Raw genomic sequence first — 22,862 nt, 5'->3', positions numbered from 1 at the left:
CTTTCCCCTTTCACCACTTTGAAAATTCGACTATCCCTACAAGCTGCAATCCCATCCAGAATCCCACATTAAAACTCTTCACCCTCAGTTCCTATTCCATTAGGCATCAAGAATGACCTCCTACCCCAGCGAACCAGTACCCAGCACCCAATCGAAGGGACAACCTGTCAAACACACACCTCACCCCCTATAAGTAAAGGCAACCAACTCCCCTGATGACTCATGCTGCGTGGTCCTCCTTACCAACCCTTCCTAACGTGGACTGTTACTTGAAACCGGACTTAGCTCTACAAGTATACCCCAATGCATGAACTCTTTCAAGTCCTCCCTGCTGCAAATCTTTTGCCAATCTCAAAAAGGTCAGGTTGGGAGATGAAAAGGCACCTGGGAACCCGCACACCACAAGAAAATCTCAAAAGACAATGGGGAAACCTATACTACCATCATAAGTATAATACCTGAATTACACTACCTCTTTACCTGCTTTTTTTCCAATGCAAGATACTTTCTTACATCACCTTGTTCTTTAATTAATTTTTTACTTCATTTCTTTTTTTTTTTTTTTTTTTTTGGTTTTTGGGCCACACCAAGTAACGCTCAGGGGTTACTCCTGGCTATGTGCTCAGAAGTTGCTCCTGGCTTGGGGGACCATATGGGACACTGGGGGATCGAACCGCGGTCCGTCCAAGGCTAGCGCAGGCAAGGCAGGCACCTTACCTTTAGCGCCACTGCCCGGCCCCCTTTACTTCATTTCTTAAAAATCTTTTTTTTGTCATATATATATATATATGTGAGCACATATTTTTTATTTCTATTTTTATCTTTTTTGGGTATGTGAAATGTTTTTGTTTTCTTCTCTCTCCACCCTCAAATGCACCAGCAATATAATGTAGGACAATTTCTCCCTGCAAAGGCACACTAAAAAGGGGGAAATCTTACATATAAAAACAAGCTTTTATTTACTAGCGTTAAGAACTCATACTTGTTTACTATACAGGGGTACTTTCCACCTTAAAAATATGTCATGTGTACCCAACTTAGACCCCAGGTGATTAGACACCAACCATACATAAATCTATCAACGTGATACAGCACCAACAAGAAAAATAAAAATAAAATTATCATATCAATAGATACAGAGAAATCATTTGATATGGTCCAATTCTTGATAAAAACTCTCAGCAAGATGGGAATGAAAGGAACCTTTCTCAATATAGTTAAGGCCATCTACCACAAGCCAATGAAAAAAATTGTCGTCAATGAAGAAAAACTAAAAGCCTTTTCTCTAAACTCTGGTATAAGACAAGGCTGTTCTCTTTCACCACTTCTATTTAACTAGTACTGGAAGTACTTGCTATAGCAATTAGGCAAGAAAAAGATATCAAGGAAATTCAGGTAGGAAAGGATGAAATCAAGCTCTTACTTTTTGCAGATGACATGATACTCTACTTAGAAAACCCTCTACCAAAAAGACTCTACCAAAAAGCTTCAATAAACAATAGATTCATATAGCAATGTGGCAGGCTACAAAATTAACACATAAAAATTAATGACCTTTTTATACACCAATAATGATAGGAAAGAAATGAACATTAAGAAAACAATCTCATTCACATTAGTGTCACAAAAGCACAAATTTCTTAGTGTCAACTTGATTAAAGATGTGAAGGATATATACAAAGAAAACTATAAGCCCCAAGAAATAAGAGAGGGCACTTGGAATTGGAAACACAAACTTACTCATGGATTGTCAGGATTAATATCAATAAAATTGCAATATAAAGCATTGTAAAGATTTAATGTGATCACTCTAAAGATACCCGACATTCTTCAAAGAAGTGGGTCAAACACTTTTGAAATTCATTTGGAACAATAAACACCCTCGAATATCTAAAGCAATCCTTGAGAAAAAGAAAATGGGAGGCATTACTTTCCCCAATTTTAAACTGTATTACAAAGCAATAGTTATCAAAAGTGCATGGTAGTGGAATGAAGACAGACCCTCAGATCAATGGAATAGGCTTGAGTACTCAGAGAATGTTCCCCAGACATGCAGGGTCCTAATTTTTGATAAAGTAGCAAGAAATTCTAAATGGAACAAGGAAAGCCTCTTCAATAAGTGGTGTTGTCACAACTTGTAAGCCACTTGCAAAAAAGTGATTTAATATTCCCAGTCAACACCATGTATGAAGGTAACATCCAAATGGATTAAGGACCTTGATATTACACCTGAAACCATAAGGTATATGGAACAACATGTAGATAAAACACTCCATGACATTGATACTAACGGCATCTTTAAGGAGGAAACTGCACTCTCCAAACAAGTGGAAGCAGAGATAAGCAGCTGGGACTATATTAAGTTGAGAAGCTTCTGAACTTCAAAGGAAATAGTGCCCAGGATCAAGAGCCACTTACTAAGTGGGAGAAGCTATTCACCCAATACCCATCAGATAAGAAGCTAATATTCAAAATATACAAGGCACTGACAGAACTTTACAAAAATTATCCAGTCCCATCAAAAAATGGGAAGAAATGAACTGACACTTTGATAAAGAAAAAATACAGACGGCCAAAATGTACATGAAAAATGCTGCACATCACTAATCATCAGGTAGATGCAAATTAAAGCAATGATCTCATGCCACAGAGATGGAACACGTCACAAAGAACAAGATAAGCAGTGCTGGCTGGGATGTGGAGAGAAAGGAACTCTTATTCACTGCTGCTGGGAATGCTGTCTAGTCCAAGAGATATGGATATTCCACCAAAAACTGGAAATTGAGCTCCCATAAATTGAGGTATATCACTCCTAGGGATATACCCTAGAAACACAAGAATACAATACAAAAATCCTTTCCTCACACCTATATTCATTGCAGCTCTCTTTAAGTAACCAGACTCTGGAAACAACCAAGATGCCATTTAACAAATGAATGGCTAAAGAAACTTTGGTACATATACACAATGGAATATTATGCAGCCATCAGGAGAGATAAAGTCATGAATTTTTCTTATACATGTATGTACATGGAATCTATTATGCTGAGTGAAATAAGTAAGAAGGAGAGATAGATGCAGAATAGTCTCATTCATCTATGGGTTTAAAAAATAAAATATATATTTTTTAATAATTATCAGAGACAAAAAGAGAAGGGCTGGAAGGTCCAGCTCATGACATGATGCTCACTACAAAGAGTGATGAATGCAGTTAGAGCAGTGCTTCTCAATTCTTTTCTGTCATGCCCCCCTAGGAAAAAGAAAACATATTTCGAGCCCCCTCATGACTGTAAATAGTATCTTTGTTAAAAAAAAATACTTTAACCTGCAAAACAAAAATATATAAAATAATTTGAGCTGATTTTTTAATCAGAGGTGATGTCTGGATTAATGGCTACAATAAGCACGTTTTGCAATGCATAGCTTGTCGAAGCAGGGTTTGAAGCAGCACACAGCAACTCTCAGCTCCAGAAACATAGAGAGACATAAATACGAGGCTTAGCTTATTATGACAGTGTTTGCTGAGGTCAAACGCCCCTCGCTACTCCCTGGGTGGGGCGTGCTCCACTATTTGAAAAGCACTGAGTTAGAGGAAAAACTACATTGATAACTATCATGACAATATGAAGGAATGAGGGAAGTAAAAAGCCTGTCTAGAGTACAGGCAGGGGTGGGAGATTTGGGATATTGGTGATGGGAATGTTGCACTGGTGAAGGGGGGTTTTTCTACATGACTAAAACCAAACTGCAATCATATATGTAATCAAGGTGTTTGAAGAAATATGTTTAAAAAATAACTGAGGAAAAAAAATAAATACTGGTCCTTTGAATATCTTGTTTATTGTGTGGGGGTATTGTACTTTTTTGATGTCAATATTTAAAAGTTATTTATTTATTTATGTATTGATTAATTGATTAGTTTTTGAACCTTATCCAGAAAAGCTCATGGGTGACTCCTGGCTCTGCATTTAGAAATCTCACCTGGCAGTCTAGGGTACTGCATGGGATGCGGGAATTCGAACCAGGTTCCTCCCAGGTTGACCACATGCAAGGTAAATGTCTACCATTGTTCTATCCCTCTGGTCCCAATTGATGTCAATATTTAAAGACAATCTTTATATTGGCAATAAGCAGTACTTAATATTTTTCTTTTTTATGCTTTAAATATTCTTTATTAAAATTACATATAAATTAAATATGAATTAAAATTCATATCTGGATTTTATGCATACTGTTCTATTTTTTCCTTTCCTCTCCCTACAACTTTGTTTGCTTTGGTTTGATTTGGTTTGGGGTTTGAGCCACACCCACCAGCGATTAGGAAGGTTACTCCTGGTTCTGTGCTCAGAAATTGCTCCTGGCAGGCTCAGGGAACCATATGAGATTGCAGGGAGATTGAACACTGGCCCATCCTGGGTCAGTTGCATATATGGCACTGTGATATCACTGCAGCACATATCCTTGTCTTTATGTTAGAAAATTAACCTACCTAGGATCTGACACACTTCTGTGTCATAATTCAATTAAGTATTCTACTGTTGAGTCATATCACTGTTACATTTTTTTCTTTCTTTTTCTTGTAATCCTGTGGATGTTATGATTTTATTTTAATTTTCTTTGTGTGCATTTCTTTTTTTTCTTTATTTAAACATCTTGATCACAAAGATGATTGTGATTAGGTTTTAGTCATGTAAAGAACACCCCCTTCACCAGTGCAACATTCCTACCACCAATGTCCCAAATCTCCTTCCATCCCACCCAACCCCCACCTGTACTCCAGACAGGCTTTCCAGTTCCCTTATTCATTCACATAATTATGGTAGTTCTCTGTGCAGTTATTTCTATAACTGCACTCACCACTCTTTGTGGTGAACTTCATGAATTGAGCTGGAAGGTCCAGAATTACAAAAAGTTGCAAAAATGACTTTTATTTTTCTTAAAATCCATAGATGAATGAGACTATTCTGAATCTCTCTCTCTTTTCCTCTGACTTATTTCACTCAGCACGATAGATTCCATGTATAGAAAAATTTCATGACTTCATCTCTCCTGAAGGCTGCATAATATTCCATTGTGTATATGTACCACAGTTTCTATAGTCATTCGTATGTGAAGGGCATCTTGGTTGCCTATTGTGAACAGTGATGCAATAAATATAGGTGTGAGGAAGAGATTTTTGTATTGTATTCTTTTGTTCTTAGGGTATATTCCTAATAGTGGAATATCTGGGTCAAATGAAAGCTCAATTTCCAGTTTTTGGAGGAATCTCCATATCGCTTTCCATAGAGGTTGGACTAGACTGCATTCCCACCAGCACTGATTGTTCTCATGTTTTGTGATGTGTGCCAATTTCTGTGGTATCTCATCATTGTTTTGATTTGCATCTCCCTGACGATCAGTGATGAGGAGCATTTTTTTCATATGCCTTTTGGTCATTTGTATTTCTTTTTTTTTCAAAGTGTCTGTTCATTTCTTCTCCCCATTTTTTGATGGGATTAGATGTCTTTTTTATGGTAAAGTTCTGTCAGTGCCCTGAATATTTTGGATATTAGCCCATTATCTGATGGGTGTTGGGAGAACAGTTTCTCTCAACTGTGGGTGGCTCTTCTGTCCTGAACACTATATCCTTAGAGGTGCAGAAGCTTCTCAGCTTAATGTATTCCCATCTGTTTATATCTGCTTCCACTTGTTTGGAAAGTGAAGTTTCCTCCTTGAAGATGCCTTTAATCTCAATTTCATGGAGTGTTCTACCAAGGTGTTGTTCTATATACATTATGGTATCTGGTCTGATATTAAGGTCTTTAATTCATTTGGATTTTACCTTCATACATGATGTTAACTGGGGGTCTATATTTGCTTTTTTGCAAGTGGCTAACCAGTTCAGTCAGCACCACTTGTTGAAGAGGTTTTCCCTGCTCCACTTAGCATTTCTTGCTCCTTTGTCAAAAATTAGGTGATGCTATGTCTGGGGAACATTGCTGAATGCTCAAGCCTATTCCACTGATCTGAGGGTCTGTCTTTATTCCAAAACCAAGCTGTTTTGATAACTATTGCTTTGTAGTACAGTATAAAGTTGGGGAAAGTAATGCCTCCCATTTTCCTTTTCCCTAGGAGTGATTTAGCTATTAGAGGGTGTTTATTGTTCCAGATGAACTTCATAAGTGTTTGATCTACTTCTTTGAAGAATGTCATGGGTATTTTTAAGGGGATCGCATTAAATCTGTATAATGCTTTGGGGAGTATTGCCATTTTAATGATGTTAATCTGCCAATCCATGAGCAGGGTATGTGTTTTCATTTCTGTGTGTCCTCTCTTATTTCTTGGAGCAGGGCTTTATAGTTTCCTTTGTATAGGTCCTTCACATCTTTGGTCAAGTTGACTCAAAGATATTTGAGTTTGTGTGGCACTAATGTGTATGGGATTGCCTTGTTGACGTCCTTCTCTTCCCTATCCTTATAGGTGTATAAAAAGGCCATTTATTTCTGTGTGTTAATTTTGTAGCCTGCAACCATGCTCTATGAGTCTATTTTTATAGAAGCTTTTTGGTAGAGTCCTTAGGGTTTTCTAAGTATAGTATCATGACATCTGCAAACAGTGAGAGCTTGACATCTTCCTTTTCTATCTAGATTCCCTTGATATCTTTTTCTTCCCTGATCACTATGGCAAGCATTTCCAGTACTATGTTGAAGAGGAGTGGTGAGAGCAGACAGCCTTGTCTTGTACCAAAATTTAGAGAAAAGGCTTTTAGTTTTTTTCCATTGAGGATAATATTTGCCATTGGCTTGTGGTAGATGGCTTCAACTAGATTGACCAAGGTTGCTTTCATTCCCATTTTGCTGAGAGTTTTTATCAAGAATATGTGTTGTAACTCATCAAATGCTTTCTCTGAGTCTATTTATATGACCATGTGATTTTTATTTTTCTTCTTGTTGATGTTGTGTATGATGTTCATAGACTTACAGATGTTAAACCATCCTTGCATTCCTGGGATGAAACCCACTTGGTCGTAGTGTATGATCTTCTTGATGATGTATTGGATCCTATTTGCCAGGATTTTGTTGAAATCTTTGCATCTGCATTCACCAGGGATATTGGTCTGTAACTTACTTTTTTGGCAGCATCTCTGTCTGGTTTTCGTATCCAGGTGATGTTGGCTTCATAAAAGCTGTTTGGAAGTGTTCCCGTTTTTGTTTTTTTTTTTTTCTTTTTGTTTTGTTTTGTTTTTTTTTTTTTCATTTTATGGAAGAGCCTGGCTAGTGTTGGTAGTAGTTATTCTTGAAAGATTTGAAAAAATTCATTAGAAAAGCCATCTGGGCTTGGACTTTTCTTTTTGGGCAGATGTTTTATTACAATTTCAATTTCCTCAGTAGTGATGGGGTGTTAAGATATGCTACTCATCCTTACTTCACTATGGAAGGTTATAAGTGTCCAAGAATTTTTCCATTTGTCTAGGTTCTCATGTTTAGTAGCATAAAGTTTCTCAAAGTAGTCTCTAATTACCCTTTGGATCTCTGCAATATCTGTCGTGATCTACCCCTTTTTATTTCTAATATGGGTTATCAGGTTTCTCTCTCTCTTTCTTTGTGAGTTTTGCAATGGTCTATCAATCTTGTTTATTTTTTCAAAGAACCAACTTCTGCTTTTGTTGATCTTTCGGATTGTTTTATGGTTTTCCACTTCATTGATTTCTGCTTTCAGCTTTGCAATTTCATTTACTCCCCCTATTTTTGGTTCCTTTTGTTGGTCATTTTATAATTTTTTGAGCTGCATTAATAAGTTATTCAGTTATGCCCCTTGTTCCTTCTTGATGTGTGCTTGTGGAGCTATAAATTATTCACTCAGGACTGCTTTTGATGTGTCCCATAGATTCTGGCAGTTTGTGTCTTCATTGTCATTTGTTTCTATGAAAGTTTTAATTTCTTTTTTGATTTTATCTCAGACCCACTGGTTGTTCAGTAGCAGTGTGTTTAATTTCCAATTGTTAGAGTTTTACTATTGTGTGCCTTTGTAGTTGACATCTATTTCAGAGCCTTGTGGTCAGCAAAGGTAGCCTGCAAGATTTATATCCTCTTGATTTTATGGAGGTATGTTTTATGTGTCAGCATGTAGTCTATCCTGGAGAATGACCCATGACATTGGAGAAGAATGTGTATCCAAGATTTTTGGATGGAGTGTCCTATATATATCTACTAGTCCTCTTTCAACCATCACTCTTTTCAGGGCTAGTATGTTTTTGTTGGGTTTCAGTCTGGTTAACCTATGAAGTGTTGACAGGGCCGTGTTGAGGTCTCCCACAGTTATTGTCTTATTATTGATGTCTTCTTTCAGATTTGTCAGTAACTGTATTAGATAATTTGCTGGTCTCTCTTTGGGTGCATATATGTTTAATAGTCTGATTTCTTTCTGTTGCACATATCCCTTGATTAGTACATAGTGTCCATCTTTGTCCCTTACTACTTTTCTGAGTATAAAGTTGGTATCATCAGATATTAATATGGCTACCCCAGCTTTTTTGAGGGTGTTGTTTGCTTGGATAATTTTCCTATGGCCTTTGATTTTGAGTCTATATTTGTTCTGACTATTCATGTGTGTTTCTTGTAGGCAGCAGAAGGTTGGATTCATCTTTTGACCCATTTTGCCACTCTGTGTCTTTAATTGGTGAATTTAGTCCATTGTCATTGAGGGTGATGATTATTGTAGGATTTAATGTCATCTTTTTAGATAAGTTTCCTGTGTTTGTTGGTCTCTTTTGTCTTAAAGTAAACCTGTCAGTTTTTTCTTTAAGGATGGTTTTTCATCTGTGAAGTTTCCGAGCTGTTTTTTATTCATGAAGCTAAATATTCTACCTTCAAACATTAATGTGACTCTGGCTGGGTGCAGTATTCTCAGTGAGGCATTCATTTTATTCAGTCTTGTCACAATATCCCACCACTGTCTTCTGGCCTTGAGAGTTTCTTGTGACATGTCTGCTCTAAGTCTTAGGGATTCTGCTCCTTTGAATGGAATTTCCCTTTTTAATCTTGGTGCTTTCAGTATTCTATCTCTATCTGTGGTATTTGTCATTGTAAAGAGGATGTATCTTGGGTTGTTTTTCTTTGGGTCTCTTTTAGGTGGTACTCTTCAGGCATGCAGGATTTTATTGCATGTATTCTTTATCTCTGAGAGTATCTCTTTGATGATGTCTTTGACAGTTGATTCTACCTGGAGATCTCCTACCTGAGTCTCTGTGACTACAATGATTCTTATGTTGTTTCTGTTGAGTTTGTCAAAGACTTCTATTTTCATCTGTTCACATTCCTTGAGTACGTTTTTCATTGCTTGATCATTTGTCTTAAGGTTCTTTTCCATTTTCTTCTGTTGTGTTGAGTATTTCTGCATCTCATCATCCAGTTCTTTGATTCTCTCCTCAGCTGCTGTTACCCTGCTGGAGAGTCCATCCATTGAGGTTTTCAGTTGAGCTACCGTGTTTTTTCAGATCTGTTATTTCAGTTTGGAGTTTTCTGATTTCTGTCTTTGTATTCTGTTCAGATAGATCTAGGCTTTCTTTGAGTTCTACAAACATCTTGCATATTGCTATTTTAAGTTCCTTATCCGAGAGGTTAATTAGATGTTTGGAATTTTTTAGGTCATCTGAGCTATCGTCTTCATTCTCTGTGCATGGTGCTTGCCTGCGAGGTTTCCCCATTATCACGCTTGTAGTGTGGTTTTTCCTGCGTGTTGTGGTGGGGTTCATTGGTTAGAAAAAGTGCACAGCCCTCTTTTGCTGCCTCTAGTTGACATATTTTTGGTGGTGCGCTCCCTAGGCCTCTGAGGAGACCTTCATGTAATCAAGAAACACACAGGCACAGGACAAATTTCCCTTGAAGTTCACAGAGTGGTCAAAGGCACAGCAGGGCGGAGCCACCACAGGCCAGAGAACTCAGCTTATTGGTTGGCAACCCCCACAGCTAGACTTTATTCACTGGGCAGCTTCAAAATGCAGTTTTTTGGGGGGTGTGCTCCCTAGGCCTCTGAGAACTTTTTTTTTTTTTTTTTTTGGTTTTTGGGCCACACCCGGCATTGCTCAGGGGTTATTCCTGGCTGTCTGCTCAGAAATAGCTCCTGGCAGGCACGTGGGACCATATGGGACACCGGGATTCGAACCAACCACCTTTGGTCCTGGATCGGCTGCTTTCAAGGCAAACACCTCTGTGCTATCTCTCCGGACCCGAGAACTTTTTTCTTAATAAACATCATCTCACAATCTTCAGATAGCATTCCTATCTTTGAAAATTACTAATGCTCTCAAAAGCCCTAAAATTGAGGTAATTTGGATCATATTATATAAAAAGTGCAACAGATATAAAGACTGCTTTTAATTAATCTATAAAAATGATAATAAGATGCATACTGGCATTGGAGTTCATGGATATAATGCTCACTTTATCAGAAAAATATTGCAAATTAACTGCTATCTTACTGCATTATATATTGTTTCTAGAATTATACCTTTAATGGCATTTTGATTCCCATACTGATTAACTTCATACATTTATGAAGTTACTCATTTTCTTTCAATTTCCTAAAGGAAGAAAATTTCATTAGAACAACTTTATAGGATAGTTGATCTAACACTCTTCTTGGAATTTATTAAGCAAATAATAAATGGTAGCTCTCTTATTTTCTATCATCATAGATCAATATGTCCTATCAGACATCACTGAAACAAATAGAAGCTATTGAAAAAGTCACTTAAATTAACTAATTATTTTTGGGGGTTTTTTTTGGGTTTTTTTTTTTTTTTGGTTTTTGGGCCACACCCGGTGGTGCTCAGGGGTTACTCCTGGCTGTCTGCTCAGAAATAGCTCCTGGCAGGCACAGGGGACCATATGGGACACCGGGATTCGAAACTACCACCTTTGGTCCTGGATCGGCTGCTTGCAAGGCAAACACGGCTGTGCTATTTCCCCAGGCCCTGAACTAATCATTTTAATTAACCAAGAAAAATAATTTTTTCTCTAAATTTCAAGCACAAGCATTCTTATGAAAATTATTTATTTTTTGTTTAACATACATATAAAAACTACACCGTTTTTTAATTAGTCTAAATTATGGTAAAGGCATTAGAGCAATGGCATTAGAGCAAAGATTTTAGAGCAATGCAGCACATTCCAAGGAAACAAGGCCTTGTGAATCACAGAGAAACACAAAAATTAGAAAATGCCTTGAAATTACTGCAAAACAAATACATAGATTACTATTTTCAAAGAAAGATAATAAAATCATGTTTATAATTAAAAGTCAAATTTTAAGATAAATTAAAGAGACATTTGGATATTTATGAAAGTAAAGTTGTCGTTTTTTATCATCTCCACTTTCAGTACCAAATAACATCACTCCTTAAGTATTAGGCTTCTTACCAAGATAAGTGTTTGAAAAATATTTTAAATTATACAGATAAAAATTCCCATAGTTCTATGATACATATTTCTGATTGAGTCTTATGAGACACTCATTTGAATTAAATGATCGGGTACCCTAATATCAATTATAGGAGTTAACATTAATGAACCTGACCTCAATTTCGGTTTACTGTTTTAAGAAAGAACCTCCAGTTAATTGTGAAATTTTTTAAGAACATTGTCTATAACTAATGATTTAAAAGTCTGGATACAAACCTAAGGAAAATTGGGACCTGTGAATTAACATAAGAGGTAAAGCACTTGGTCCCCAAGCACAACGAAGAACCACTCCTGAGCACAAAGGCAGGAATAATCCTGAGTACAATTGAGTGTGACCTCATAACAGACTAATGTGCAAAAAGCATGTGAAAGAATGTGCACAAAAAATGTGCAAAGATAGTGAAAAGAAATACTGACATGATATCATTATAATTACTAGTTCATAGAATTATCATTATATTTTATGTTATTTAAGTCTGACATTTGAATATCTTGATATTGTATTATTGAAATATGGATGAAGAAAAGTAAAAAGTTATTTTATGTTCATATCAGTTGCACTTGTGTTTTTTGATCAAAAATATATATATTTTGATAGTTATACACAACAACTTAGATCTCTTTCCTTATAACAATTCTTATTAAAGAATACTCACATCATTAGCATAATGTTCTATCTAGAAATAAAAATACATTAGTAAAATTAAATGTAAGTTTAATATAATTAGGCTGTTTTTTACTGAAATATTATTTTATTCAGAGGTGTTGTAATAATAAAAATATTATATTTTATATAAAATTATGTCTATATTCTATATAAATCTTATTTCATCATTTTCTTGTATTGTTAAAATGTTCATGTAAATTTTTAAAACACATGTCAAATAATTTGCAATATTAAAATATTAAATTGTAAAACGTTTAAGATTCAGAAACTTAAAGGTCTATTTTGTGAATATTTGACAAGATTAACACTTTAATCTTCAAAAATATAAGGCAGATTTTGAAAATCTTTTTAATATTTTTTTCTTTTTTCAGTTATTTAAGCCCAAAATTCCTAGTAAAATCCTAAAATAAGAATTTATTACTTATTCTGTGACTATTGGCTAGTTAGAGCAAATGACATCAGAAGGGACAGTTTATGTGTTTGCGTGTTATCTAGCTGTTGAAATATTCTGGTGTCTAGAATAAATCAATTTTGCTCATATGTACTTTTTCCAATAGCAGGTTGGCCTAGCCAATCTCTCTTTTGGGACAATGGTAAAAATAAAAGAGAGAGAGAGAATCAATAGAAACACTTAAACAAGAGCCAGAGTAGTAGTACAGCCAACCAGATTTGATTCTGGGCATCCCACATGGTCCCTGAGCCTGCCAACAGTAATTTTAGGGCACAGACCCAGAAGTAACTCCTGAGCACTGATGCATGTGAGCAAAAACAAACCAAACTAAGAAACAAAACACTCCTATTCTTTGTAATGTAGGGTATAATACACATCAGCATTTTAGACATTGGCCAAAAAATTACATTGTCAGGTCATCTCTCAATTGTGGGAAACAAACTTTTTTACAGAAAGCCTGAAAAATCATATGCCAAAGGATATAGATACTTATAGAGGTGAAAAATTATGACCAGGAATTGTTAGGAAATGTTGAATGTTATAATTATTAATGTAATTATTTTATACCCATTACCAAAAATAATCTATATGTAGAAATGATGATATAGCAATAGGCTAAACATTTATCTGCCTTGCTTTTCTGATTAATGAAGTTAATAAAAGTGCTATTATTATTATTATTTTTAGGTTTTGGGACACACTTGGCAGTGCTCAGGGGTTACTCTGCCTGTGCACCCATAAATCACTCCTAACTGACACAAGGAATTATATGGGATGCTGGGGATTGAACCTGAGTTCACCATAGGTCAACCATGTGCAAGGCAAATGCCTCACAACTGTGCTATTGCTCCGTCCCAAAAGTGCTACTTCTAAACTGAAAAAAAAAAAAACCACATAGAATCTTATTTTATTTTCCAATTACACCACATGTAACCAATATTAGAGCAATAAATTGAACATCAGCAAATTAATCTTTAATATTCTGTTGGATCATGTACAATTTTTATTACTGCAAGCAATAGAAAATTTTTGTCAAGCAAATAGATACAACACTTCTATTTCAATGATCACTTTTCTAATGGGAACTAAAACTAGGTATATAATTGCATAAAAGTATTAATTTATCAGAGTGGAACTTTATAAGAATATGATGCAATTATACATAAAAGCATATATCAATATGTTTATTTTACTTACAATTGTTATATTATAACAATAACAATTTATTGGCAAAAATTATCAATCCTCTAAAATCAGGTAGAAAATAAAATCCCTACAATATTAAATCAAAATAGTTTTAAGTTTATTATAAAGCCTCTTCTTCATCAAAGGTGAGAATTCCACCCACAAAGAGTGGAGCAAAAGGAGTATGACCACTCCCCTTTGCATCCACTTTTACTTTTTAGCCAATGAGCATAACCACAAAACATAGAAAAATACAAATACATAATGACAATGAGAAAACAATGCAGGACAACTGTGGGGAGCCTAGCTGATGAAACCTGGAACATAGGACACCTCAGTAATTCCTAATCTGGTCACCCACGTGACCAAAAGGCCCATGCCTTGAGAACAAAGGAAATAGACAAAAATAAAGTAATTCAGAGCAGCCCAATATATCCAGCCAGAAAGAAAAATATAGAGTTTGCCTTTGTGTTAGCAAACATTATTAAGAACTTTGTTTGAATCTTATGCCTTTTAGTAAAATGTGCTCAGGTCTACCTCTGCCCCTCCCTACTACCTGCCCCAATTTATGCTAATGAATGCTTGTAACTGTGATTGGTGTAAAATTTGTAACACCCCTGACGTGTTTCAGCCCTTAAAAGCTGATCCCCCAACAATAAACTTCCCTTTTTGAACAGCATGTGTTGTCTTGAAGGCTTCTTTTACTAATCTCTCTAGTTCTTCTTTACAGGTCGGTTCTACTCGAGTGAACCCACTAATAACTAGCAACTTTCATTTCCACACCCCCGCGGGTCGGGGGACTCCCACGAAAGTTGCAGAGTGGCGCCCCGTGGGAGCTCGAGTTACAGAATCTGATCGGGTGGCAGAGTGCGACGAGTCCGGAGCTGAATTACGTCAGGTAAAATAAATTAAAGCAACGTAATTTAGTTAGTCTAATGCCTAGGTAAAAACCGCCACCCCATTACAGTCCCAGAGTAAAGATGGGGACCTGCCCGAGTAAAGGGGCGAAAATTATTATATACAAGAGGAACTAAGAAGTAGGAAGGTTAAAAGTTAAAGAAACTTGTTAAAATTTTTGGATCTGCTCAAAAGCATTATTGTTAACTCAAATCTTAACCCTAAGAGCTTGCAGATTGTGAAAAATGCTCGGGAAAACTTAATAATGGCCTCCAGTGCCGGCTCCCAATCTCTCCAAAGGAAACTCAAAGAAATGTGCTCTCTCTCTACCAGCGTTTACCCCTCCCTTCGAGCTGTCGCCTCAGCTCCCCGGAGGCAGACTCGGCAACAACCTTGCTCTCCCCCCCCCTGCCTTCCTGGCCAGCTGCCGTTTTAGCAATCAGCTAGCAGGGCGGACACCCCTCCCCCCGCTAGCTCTAGCTCGCTGCTGGAGCTCCCACAGCCCCTCCGGCTGAGGATGTCGAGGCAGCAGCCCCAGATCCAAAGCTCCCCAGAGCGCCCCATTCATAAAACCTTTTGGTGTTTTAAAAAATTTAAATGTACACACAGGTATTAAAATCTGAGTCTTTTTATATTTCTATTAGAAAATTTATTTTAATTCTTAAGGTATTTAAAAAAAATGTTAAAAATAATGTGGTTAACCTTTTTAAATAATATAGTTAATTTTATTGCAGTTAACACCCAGGTGTGCTTCATAATACCCTTAGTTTTAATTTTGTGCTAAAGAAATTGTTCTTCACCTTTGCATTACAACAACTATCCTTTTAAGTGTATTCTAAAGGTCAGCACATTATACAAATCTGTACATTTGTGTCAAAGTAAAGAAATCTAGTATTAATAAAAATATATATATATTTAATTTTATAAGTAATATTATAAAAGCAAATTAACTAGTATCAAATATAATTTTGGTCTTAAGTTCTAGGTGTAAAAATGCATCAAATGTCTTTAACTATATTTTATAATGTCTAAACATTTTGTTAATTTGGTATCTAATATTTTTTACAAATTATTCACTTAAAGTCTTCAAAGTAAAAACAGTTGTTTTTTAAAGTCAGTTTTTTATACCTTTAATAATCATAGTTCATGCTCTCGTGTTTAATCATAAAAATTTTAACACTTTATTACAGCTGTCTTACTATTCTACTGTGAAACCAATTTATAACAAACCTGTTCATTTTCAGCAAATAATATCATACTTCACAGTGGAAACTCCTTCTTCAGTGCTCCCCTAACCATTTCACTTAACAAAATTTTTTTTAATTGCTAACATTTTACTTCATGTTTTAAATTTCAAATTAGAATTGTTTTAAAAATGTTTTGTGTTAAAGCTAAACCTTAAAATTTATTTTCAGCAAAGTTCCACTCCAGCTACATTAAAAAATTATTTTACAAACATGCCGGCTAAATATTTAAAAGCGCTTGTCAATTTTTCTAATGCAAGTTTTAAATAAATCCTCTTGTCTGTTCATGTGTGTGTGTTATGTGTGAAAGTGGCCACAATGTTGTGTTTCGTGTTGTTTGTTTTGTCTATTTGTTATTTTTGCATTTCATAATAATACAATTTTTAAAGTCTTATCCATTTTTGAAATTTCAATTAATTTTTTTTTATCTGGCTTAGTCTGGTCATCTAACTAACTGTAAAATCCTGCTAAAAAAATCCTGTGCTAAGCTAGCTTTGTCCTAACAGCATGGCAGAAAGTGTGGGGGATGGTAAAATCCAAAATTTTTCAATGGCCATCCGGGATAACTTTTCCCTGAAAAATTTCTGAACTTTACAATCCCCAACTTTCCTGCTATGTGTAATTTAAGGCCTATAAAATATAAATTTGTAGCAAAAAAAAATAGCATCTAGCTTTAAAATATAACTAATAAGTTTAAAAGAAATCATTTAAGTTCAGGTTAAAAGTTTTTGAACAATTGGCAATTGTTAATTATAAAATTTTTGAATGCTGAAGTCTGGCAAAAGTCAGCAGGCATTCTCGTAGCATTCAAAAATAATCATTTTACCTCCTGCCAAGTTGTTTTCTTATAGACCTCCTACAGCTTCCTGCAGTCCTGTCCTCATTCACTTCAAAAAAAGCCTGCCACCCCACCTGCTAGCTGCAATTCCTGCGGACCTGTTTCTGACTGACTCCACCTTTAACAATGCTAAATTTGGTACTCTGCCTGGCTGTCCTTAATGCCCACTGCCGCCAACCACCCCCTTCGCACCAAGGCTTCATTAATTTGTTTGCTACACTTGACTCTCCCTTGCAAGACGTTGACAACACCTCTGGTTCCTTCCCTTCCCCTTTTATGGCGCCGAAGCTCTTCAAAACTCTGCCTGCTTCCCCACCCTTCCAGCCCATGCTGTCCTCCGGACCCCCCTCCTCTTCTCAGCTCATCCTTGTCATAATCAATGCCTCCGCCCAGACGCCTTCGGTACCTGCTATTCACCCACCTCACCGGCCTAAATTGCTGCCTTAACCTGCCTTACTTCACCAATGACACCAACCTTCTGCAATGCGGTATGAAGCTTCAAGAACGTGGCTTAACTTTAAAACTAGTGGTGGGACTTGAACTTTGCCCCTTGGTACCCAATATGATTCCCCCTATTGAAAATTGTAATCAAATTCTTGTCGTTAATTTCTCCTTTCAGTTCATAATTGCCCCCAATTCAACGTTTCTTGCCTGTTTTCACTGGTTTATCTCCCCCATTGTTTTACATTTGTTTCTTTAGTCCTAGAACTACTGTGTTTTGGTTGTTTTAATGCCAAAATTAACTGTTAAATCAAAAATTGCCTTATTATCTCTTAAATATAACTTTGTCTCTCTCCCGCTGCAGTATAAAAACAAACATTGCCTCCACCCCAGCCTTATTGAAAGGCCTGGGTGTTACTGGTGTAAGCACAAAAATTTATTCATTGGTTCATACTCTAAAATCTGTTAATGCCTCATAACTGTTGTTAAAAATGTTTACAAACTTAGAAAAAGTTTACACTACTTAACTGTTCAATCCCTAGCAGTATTAGAGCAGAAAAACTGCCGTGGTTTAAAATTAACCTTTTTTGAGGGAGGGGGAAATTTGTGTCATCCTTAGAATAAAATGTTGCTTTTTAAAATAAACTTGGCTTAGCTAGACATAGCATTGGACTTGTGGAGGAAAGTCTAGAGGATAGAAATAGACAGAGGGATTAAGATGAGTCCTGATATAAAAATTGGTCCTCTACCTCATCCTGGCTGTCTAAGCTGCTACCTAATTCGGTCCTTTCATTGGCTTTTTGCTAATTTTTCCTTTGGCCCCAAGGCATTCTGTCGCCTCACAAGTTTGTTAAAAATCTGGTTACTGAGATTGCCCTAATGTTCAGTATAGGTCCAATATCAGTGGCTCTCCTAAATGCACCCCGAAGAACTTGAAGCCTTGGATATACCTCTGAGCTTTAAGGAGTTTTGAGTATCTGGCTAAACGCCCCTGCTTGCTCTGCTCCTGGCTGTGGAGATGCCCATGACGGGGAATAGTTTGGTGCCAGTGTCTGGGTGCAAACATGGCATTCCTAATATTTTGCGCGCAAAAACTTTTAATTTGGTCTCTTGTTGCCATGTCCAGAACTGGAAGCCCACCAAATAACCTAAGACAGGTGACTCCACCCACTTTGCTCTTCTTCTTTTATTATTACAGTAAAGGGGGAACTGTGGGGAGCCTAGCTGATGAAACCTGGAACATAGGACACCTCAGTAATTCCTAATCTGGTCACCCACGTGACCAAAAGGCCCATGCCTTGAGAACAAAGGAAATAGACAAAAATAAAGTAATTCAGAGCAGCCCAATATATCCAGCCAGAAAGAAAAATATAGAGTTTGCCTTTGTGTTAGCAAACATTATTAAGAACTTTGTTTGAATCTTATGCCTTTTAGTAAAACGTGCTCAGGTCTACCTCTGCCCCTCCCTACTACCTGCCCCAATTTATGCTAATGAATGCTTGTAACTGTGATTGGTGTAAAATTTGTAACACCCCTGACGTGTTTCAGCCCTTAAAAGCTGATCCCCCAACAATAAACTTCCCTTTTTGAACAGCATGTGTTGTCTTGAAGGCTTCTTTTACTAATCTCTCTAGTTCTTCTTTACAGGTCGGTTCTGCTCGAGTGAACCCACTAATAACTAGCAACTTTCATTTCCACACCCCCGCGGGTCGGGGGACTCCCACGAAAGTTGCAGACAACAACAGACATTGAGAATGAAGATGGCAACTCTCATGCCAACCACCTAGTTAGTCTCTCAAATACAGAGTTTAGAGAATAAATATGAAGAATGTTCATAGAACTCAAAGAAAGTGTAAATTGAGTTGGACGAAATACAGCAAAGAGTAAAGAGAATATGAAGATTAAAATTAGAAATCTCCAAACTAAAATAACAGGTCTGAAAAACTCAGTAGATAAATTTAAAACCTCAATGGAAAGCTTCTTCAACAGGGTAACAGCAGCTGAGGATAGAATCGGTGAGCTGAAAGATGAGCTGCATAACAACTCCATACAGCAGAAAATATTTGAAAAAAGCCTTAAAGCAAAAGAATGTGAATAGATGAAAATATAATCCTTTGACAAGCTCAACAAAACAACTTAAGAATTATTGGATTTACAGAGACCCAGGAAAAAATTCTTAGTAAGAATCAAAAGTCAAGGATATCATTGCAGAGAAACTTCCAGAAATAAAGATTGCATGCAACGAAATTCTGCATGACAGAAGTTTACCAGCTAAAATATACCCCCCCAAAAATCACCCCAAGACACATCCTAGTCACAAAGACAAACCCCACAAATAGGGATAGAATACTGAAAGCAGCAAGATAAAAAAGGGAAATTACATTTAAAGGAGCATCCTTAATATTTATAGCAGATCTGTCACAAGAAACACTCAAGGCCAGAAGGCAGTGGTAGGATATAGTAACAAAACTCAATGAAATGAATGCTTTGCCTAGAATAGTGCATCCAGCCAGACACATTTTCAGGTTTGAAGGAAGTATACATGGCTTCATGAATAAACAACAGCTCAGAAACTTTACAGATTTAAAACCAGCCTTAAAAATCTGAAAGGTTCCTTTAAGACAAGACCAACTGACAAATACAACAAACTTTTACACAATCCCATGACAATTTTCTCTCTCAATGTCAATGGACTAAATCCATTGACTGGCTACTAAATCCAAAGACTGGCTACATGGATCAAAAAACTGAATCCAATCTTTTTCTGCCTACAAGAAACACACCTGAATAGTCAGAACAAACATAGACTCAAAATCAAATGCTGAAGGAAACTCTTCCTAGCAAACAGCACCACTTAAAAAGCTGGAGTTGCTAAAATAATATCAGATAACACAAACTATACATTCAGAAAAATGGTAGGGACAAATATGGACATTTTATACTAAACAAGGGCTATGTAGAACAGGAAGAAATCACACTCATAAGCATATATGCACCCAATGAAGGACCAGCAAAGGAGACATTAATAGCAACTCAATAATATATATATATATATATTATTACTTCATCCCCAGAAACCTGAATAAACATTCTTTTCCAATTCACATTAGTCATTCTCCAGGATAGACCACATACTGGCCCATACCAAAACATACCTCTATAAAATCAAGAATATAGAAATCATGCAGACTATTTTCGCTAATCACAAGGCACTGAAATTAAACATAATATACAAAGGTACACAGACAAAAAACTTTAAAACCAGGAAATTAAACAGCTTATTACTGAACAACCAGTAGTTAAGACATAAAATCAAAGAGGAAATCAAAATCAAAACATTCCTGGAAAAAAATTGACAATGACGAATCAAATTATCAGAATTTATGGGACACAGCAAAAGTGGTATTAAGCAAAAATTTTAAAGCATTGCAAGCACATGTCAGGAAGGAAGAAGGGGCATACATGAGTAACTTACTGACACACCTTATAAAATTAGAAAATAATCAAAAAAGGAGCCAAAAATAGGTAGGCAGAATGAAATAACAAAACAGAGTAGAAATCAAATAAGTAGAATTCCAAAAATTAATCCAAAATATCGACAAAAGCAAAAGTTGGTTCTTTGAAAACATAAACAAGATTGATAAACCACTGGCAAAACTCACAAAAAAAGTGAAAGCTATAAAACCGATATACTGGATTAGATATTAAAAGGGGAAGATTATTGAGGCTGGAGAGATAGCATAGAAGTAAGGCATTTGCCTTGCATGCAGGAGGTCATTGGTTCAAATCCTGGCATTTCATATGGTCCCCCGAACTTGACAGGAACAATTTCTGAGCATGGAGCTAGGAGTAACCCCTGAGCTCTGCCAGGTGTGACCCAAAAACCCGGAAAAAAAAGGAAGGGTGAAGATTACTACAGATATTGCAGAGGTTCAAAGAGTAACCAGAGACTACTTTGAGGAACACTATGCCATGAAACACGAACCTGGAAGAAATGGACAAATTCTTGTACTCTTATAACCTTCCATGGCAGAATAAGGTTGAGATAGCATATCAAAACAACCCCATCACTGTTGAAAAATTAAAATGGAAATCAAAAGTCTTTTCAAAAACAAAATCCCAGGATCAGAAGGGTTCACTACTGAATTCTTTCAAACCTTTCAAGAGGGACTACTACCAATCCTGGTTAGGCTCTTTCATAAAATTGAAGAGTCAGAAACACTTCCAAATTGTTTTTCTGAAGCTAACATCACCGTAATACCAAAATCAGACAGAGATGCTGCCAAAAAAGAAAATTACAGACCAATATCCCTGATGAATACAGATGCAAAGATCCTCAACAAAATCCTGGCAAATAGGATCCAATGCCTCATCAACAATGTCATTCAGTATGACCAAGTAGGTTTCATTTTAGAAATGCAAGGATGATTTTACATCTCTAAATTAATCAACAAAATAGGCCATATCAACAAAAAGGAAAAGAAAAATCGTATGATTATATAAATGGATGCAGAAAAAGCACTCGATAAGTTTCAACACCCATTCTTGATAAAAAAAAAATACCTCATGAAGATGGGAATTAAGGAGATTTTCTCAATATAGCCAAGACCATTTACCACAAGCCAATGACAAATATTATTCTTAACGATGATAAACTAAAAGCCTCTTTTTGAAAATCAAGTACAAGACAAGACTGCCCTCTCTCACCATTTCTATTCAACATAGCACTGGAACTACTTGCCCTAGTGATTAGGCAAGAAAAAGATATCAAGAGCATCCACACAGGAAAGGAAGAAGTCAATCTCTGTTTGCATATGATATGATACTATGTTTAGATAACCCTAAAGACAATACCAAATTGCTTCTAGAAACAATAGATTCATATAGTAAATTGGCAGGTTAGAAAATTAACACACAAATGTCAATGGCCTTCTTATACATTAATAATGATAGAGAAAAAATCGACATCAAAATAACAATCCTATTCACATTAGTGCCCCACAAATTCAAATATCTTGGAGCCTACTTAACTAAAGAGGTAAAAGAACGTTACAAAGCAAAGTAGAAAACTTGCTTCAAGAAATAATAGAGGACACAAGGAAATGAAGACACACATTGCTCATGAATTGGCAGATTAATATCATTAAAATAGCAATACTCCCCAAAGCATTGTACAGCTTTAATGCAATCTAAAGATACACATGACATTTTCAAAGAAGTGGATCAAACACACCTGAAATTCATTTGGAACAAAGAACACCCATGAATAGCTAAAACAATCATTACAAAAGGAATATGGGAGGCATTACTTTCCCAAATTTTAAATTGTTTTACAAAGCAAAAGTTATTAAAACGGCATGGTATTGGAATAAAGACAGATCCTCAGATCTGTGGAATAGACTGTGTATTCAAAGAACATTCCTCAGACATACGATCACTAATCTTTGATAAAGGGGCAAGAAATCCAAAATGGAGCAAGAAAAGCCTCTTCAACAAGTGGTGCTGGTACAACTGGTTACCCATTTGCAAATAAGCAAACTCAGACTCTCATCAAACACCGTGCACAAAGGTATGATCCAAATGGATGAAAGTCCTTGATATTGGGCCTGAAATCATAAGGTATATAGAACAACACAGAGGTAAACATTCCATGAAATTGAAACTAAAGGCATCTTCAAAAGGGAAACAGCACTCTCTA

The sequence above is a fragment of the Suncus etruscus genome, chromosome 11, assembly GCF_024139225.1.
Source record: "Suncus etruscus isolate mSunEtr1 chromosome 11, mSunEtr1.pri.cur, whole genome shotgun sequence".
Taxonomy (NCBI): domain Eukaryota; kingdom Metazoa; phylum Chordata; class Mammalia; order Eulipotyphla; family Soricidae; genus Suncus; species Suncus etruscus.
Note: the sequence above shows the minus strand (reverse complement) of the source record.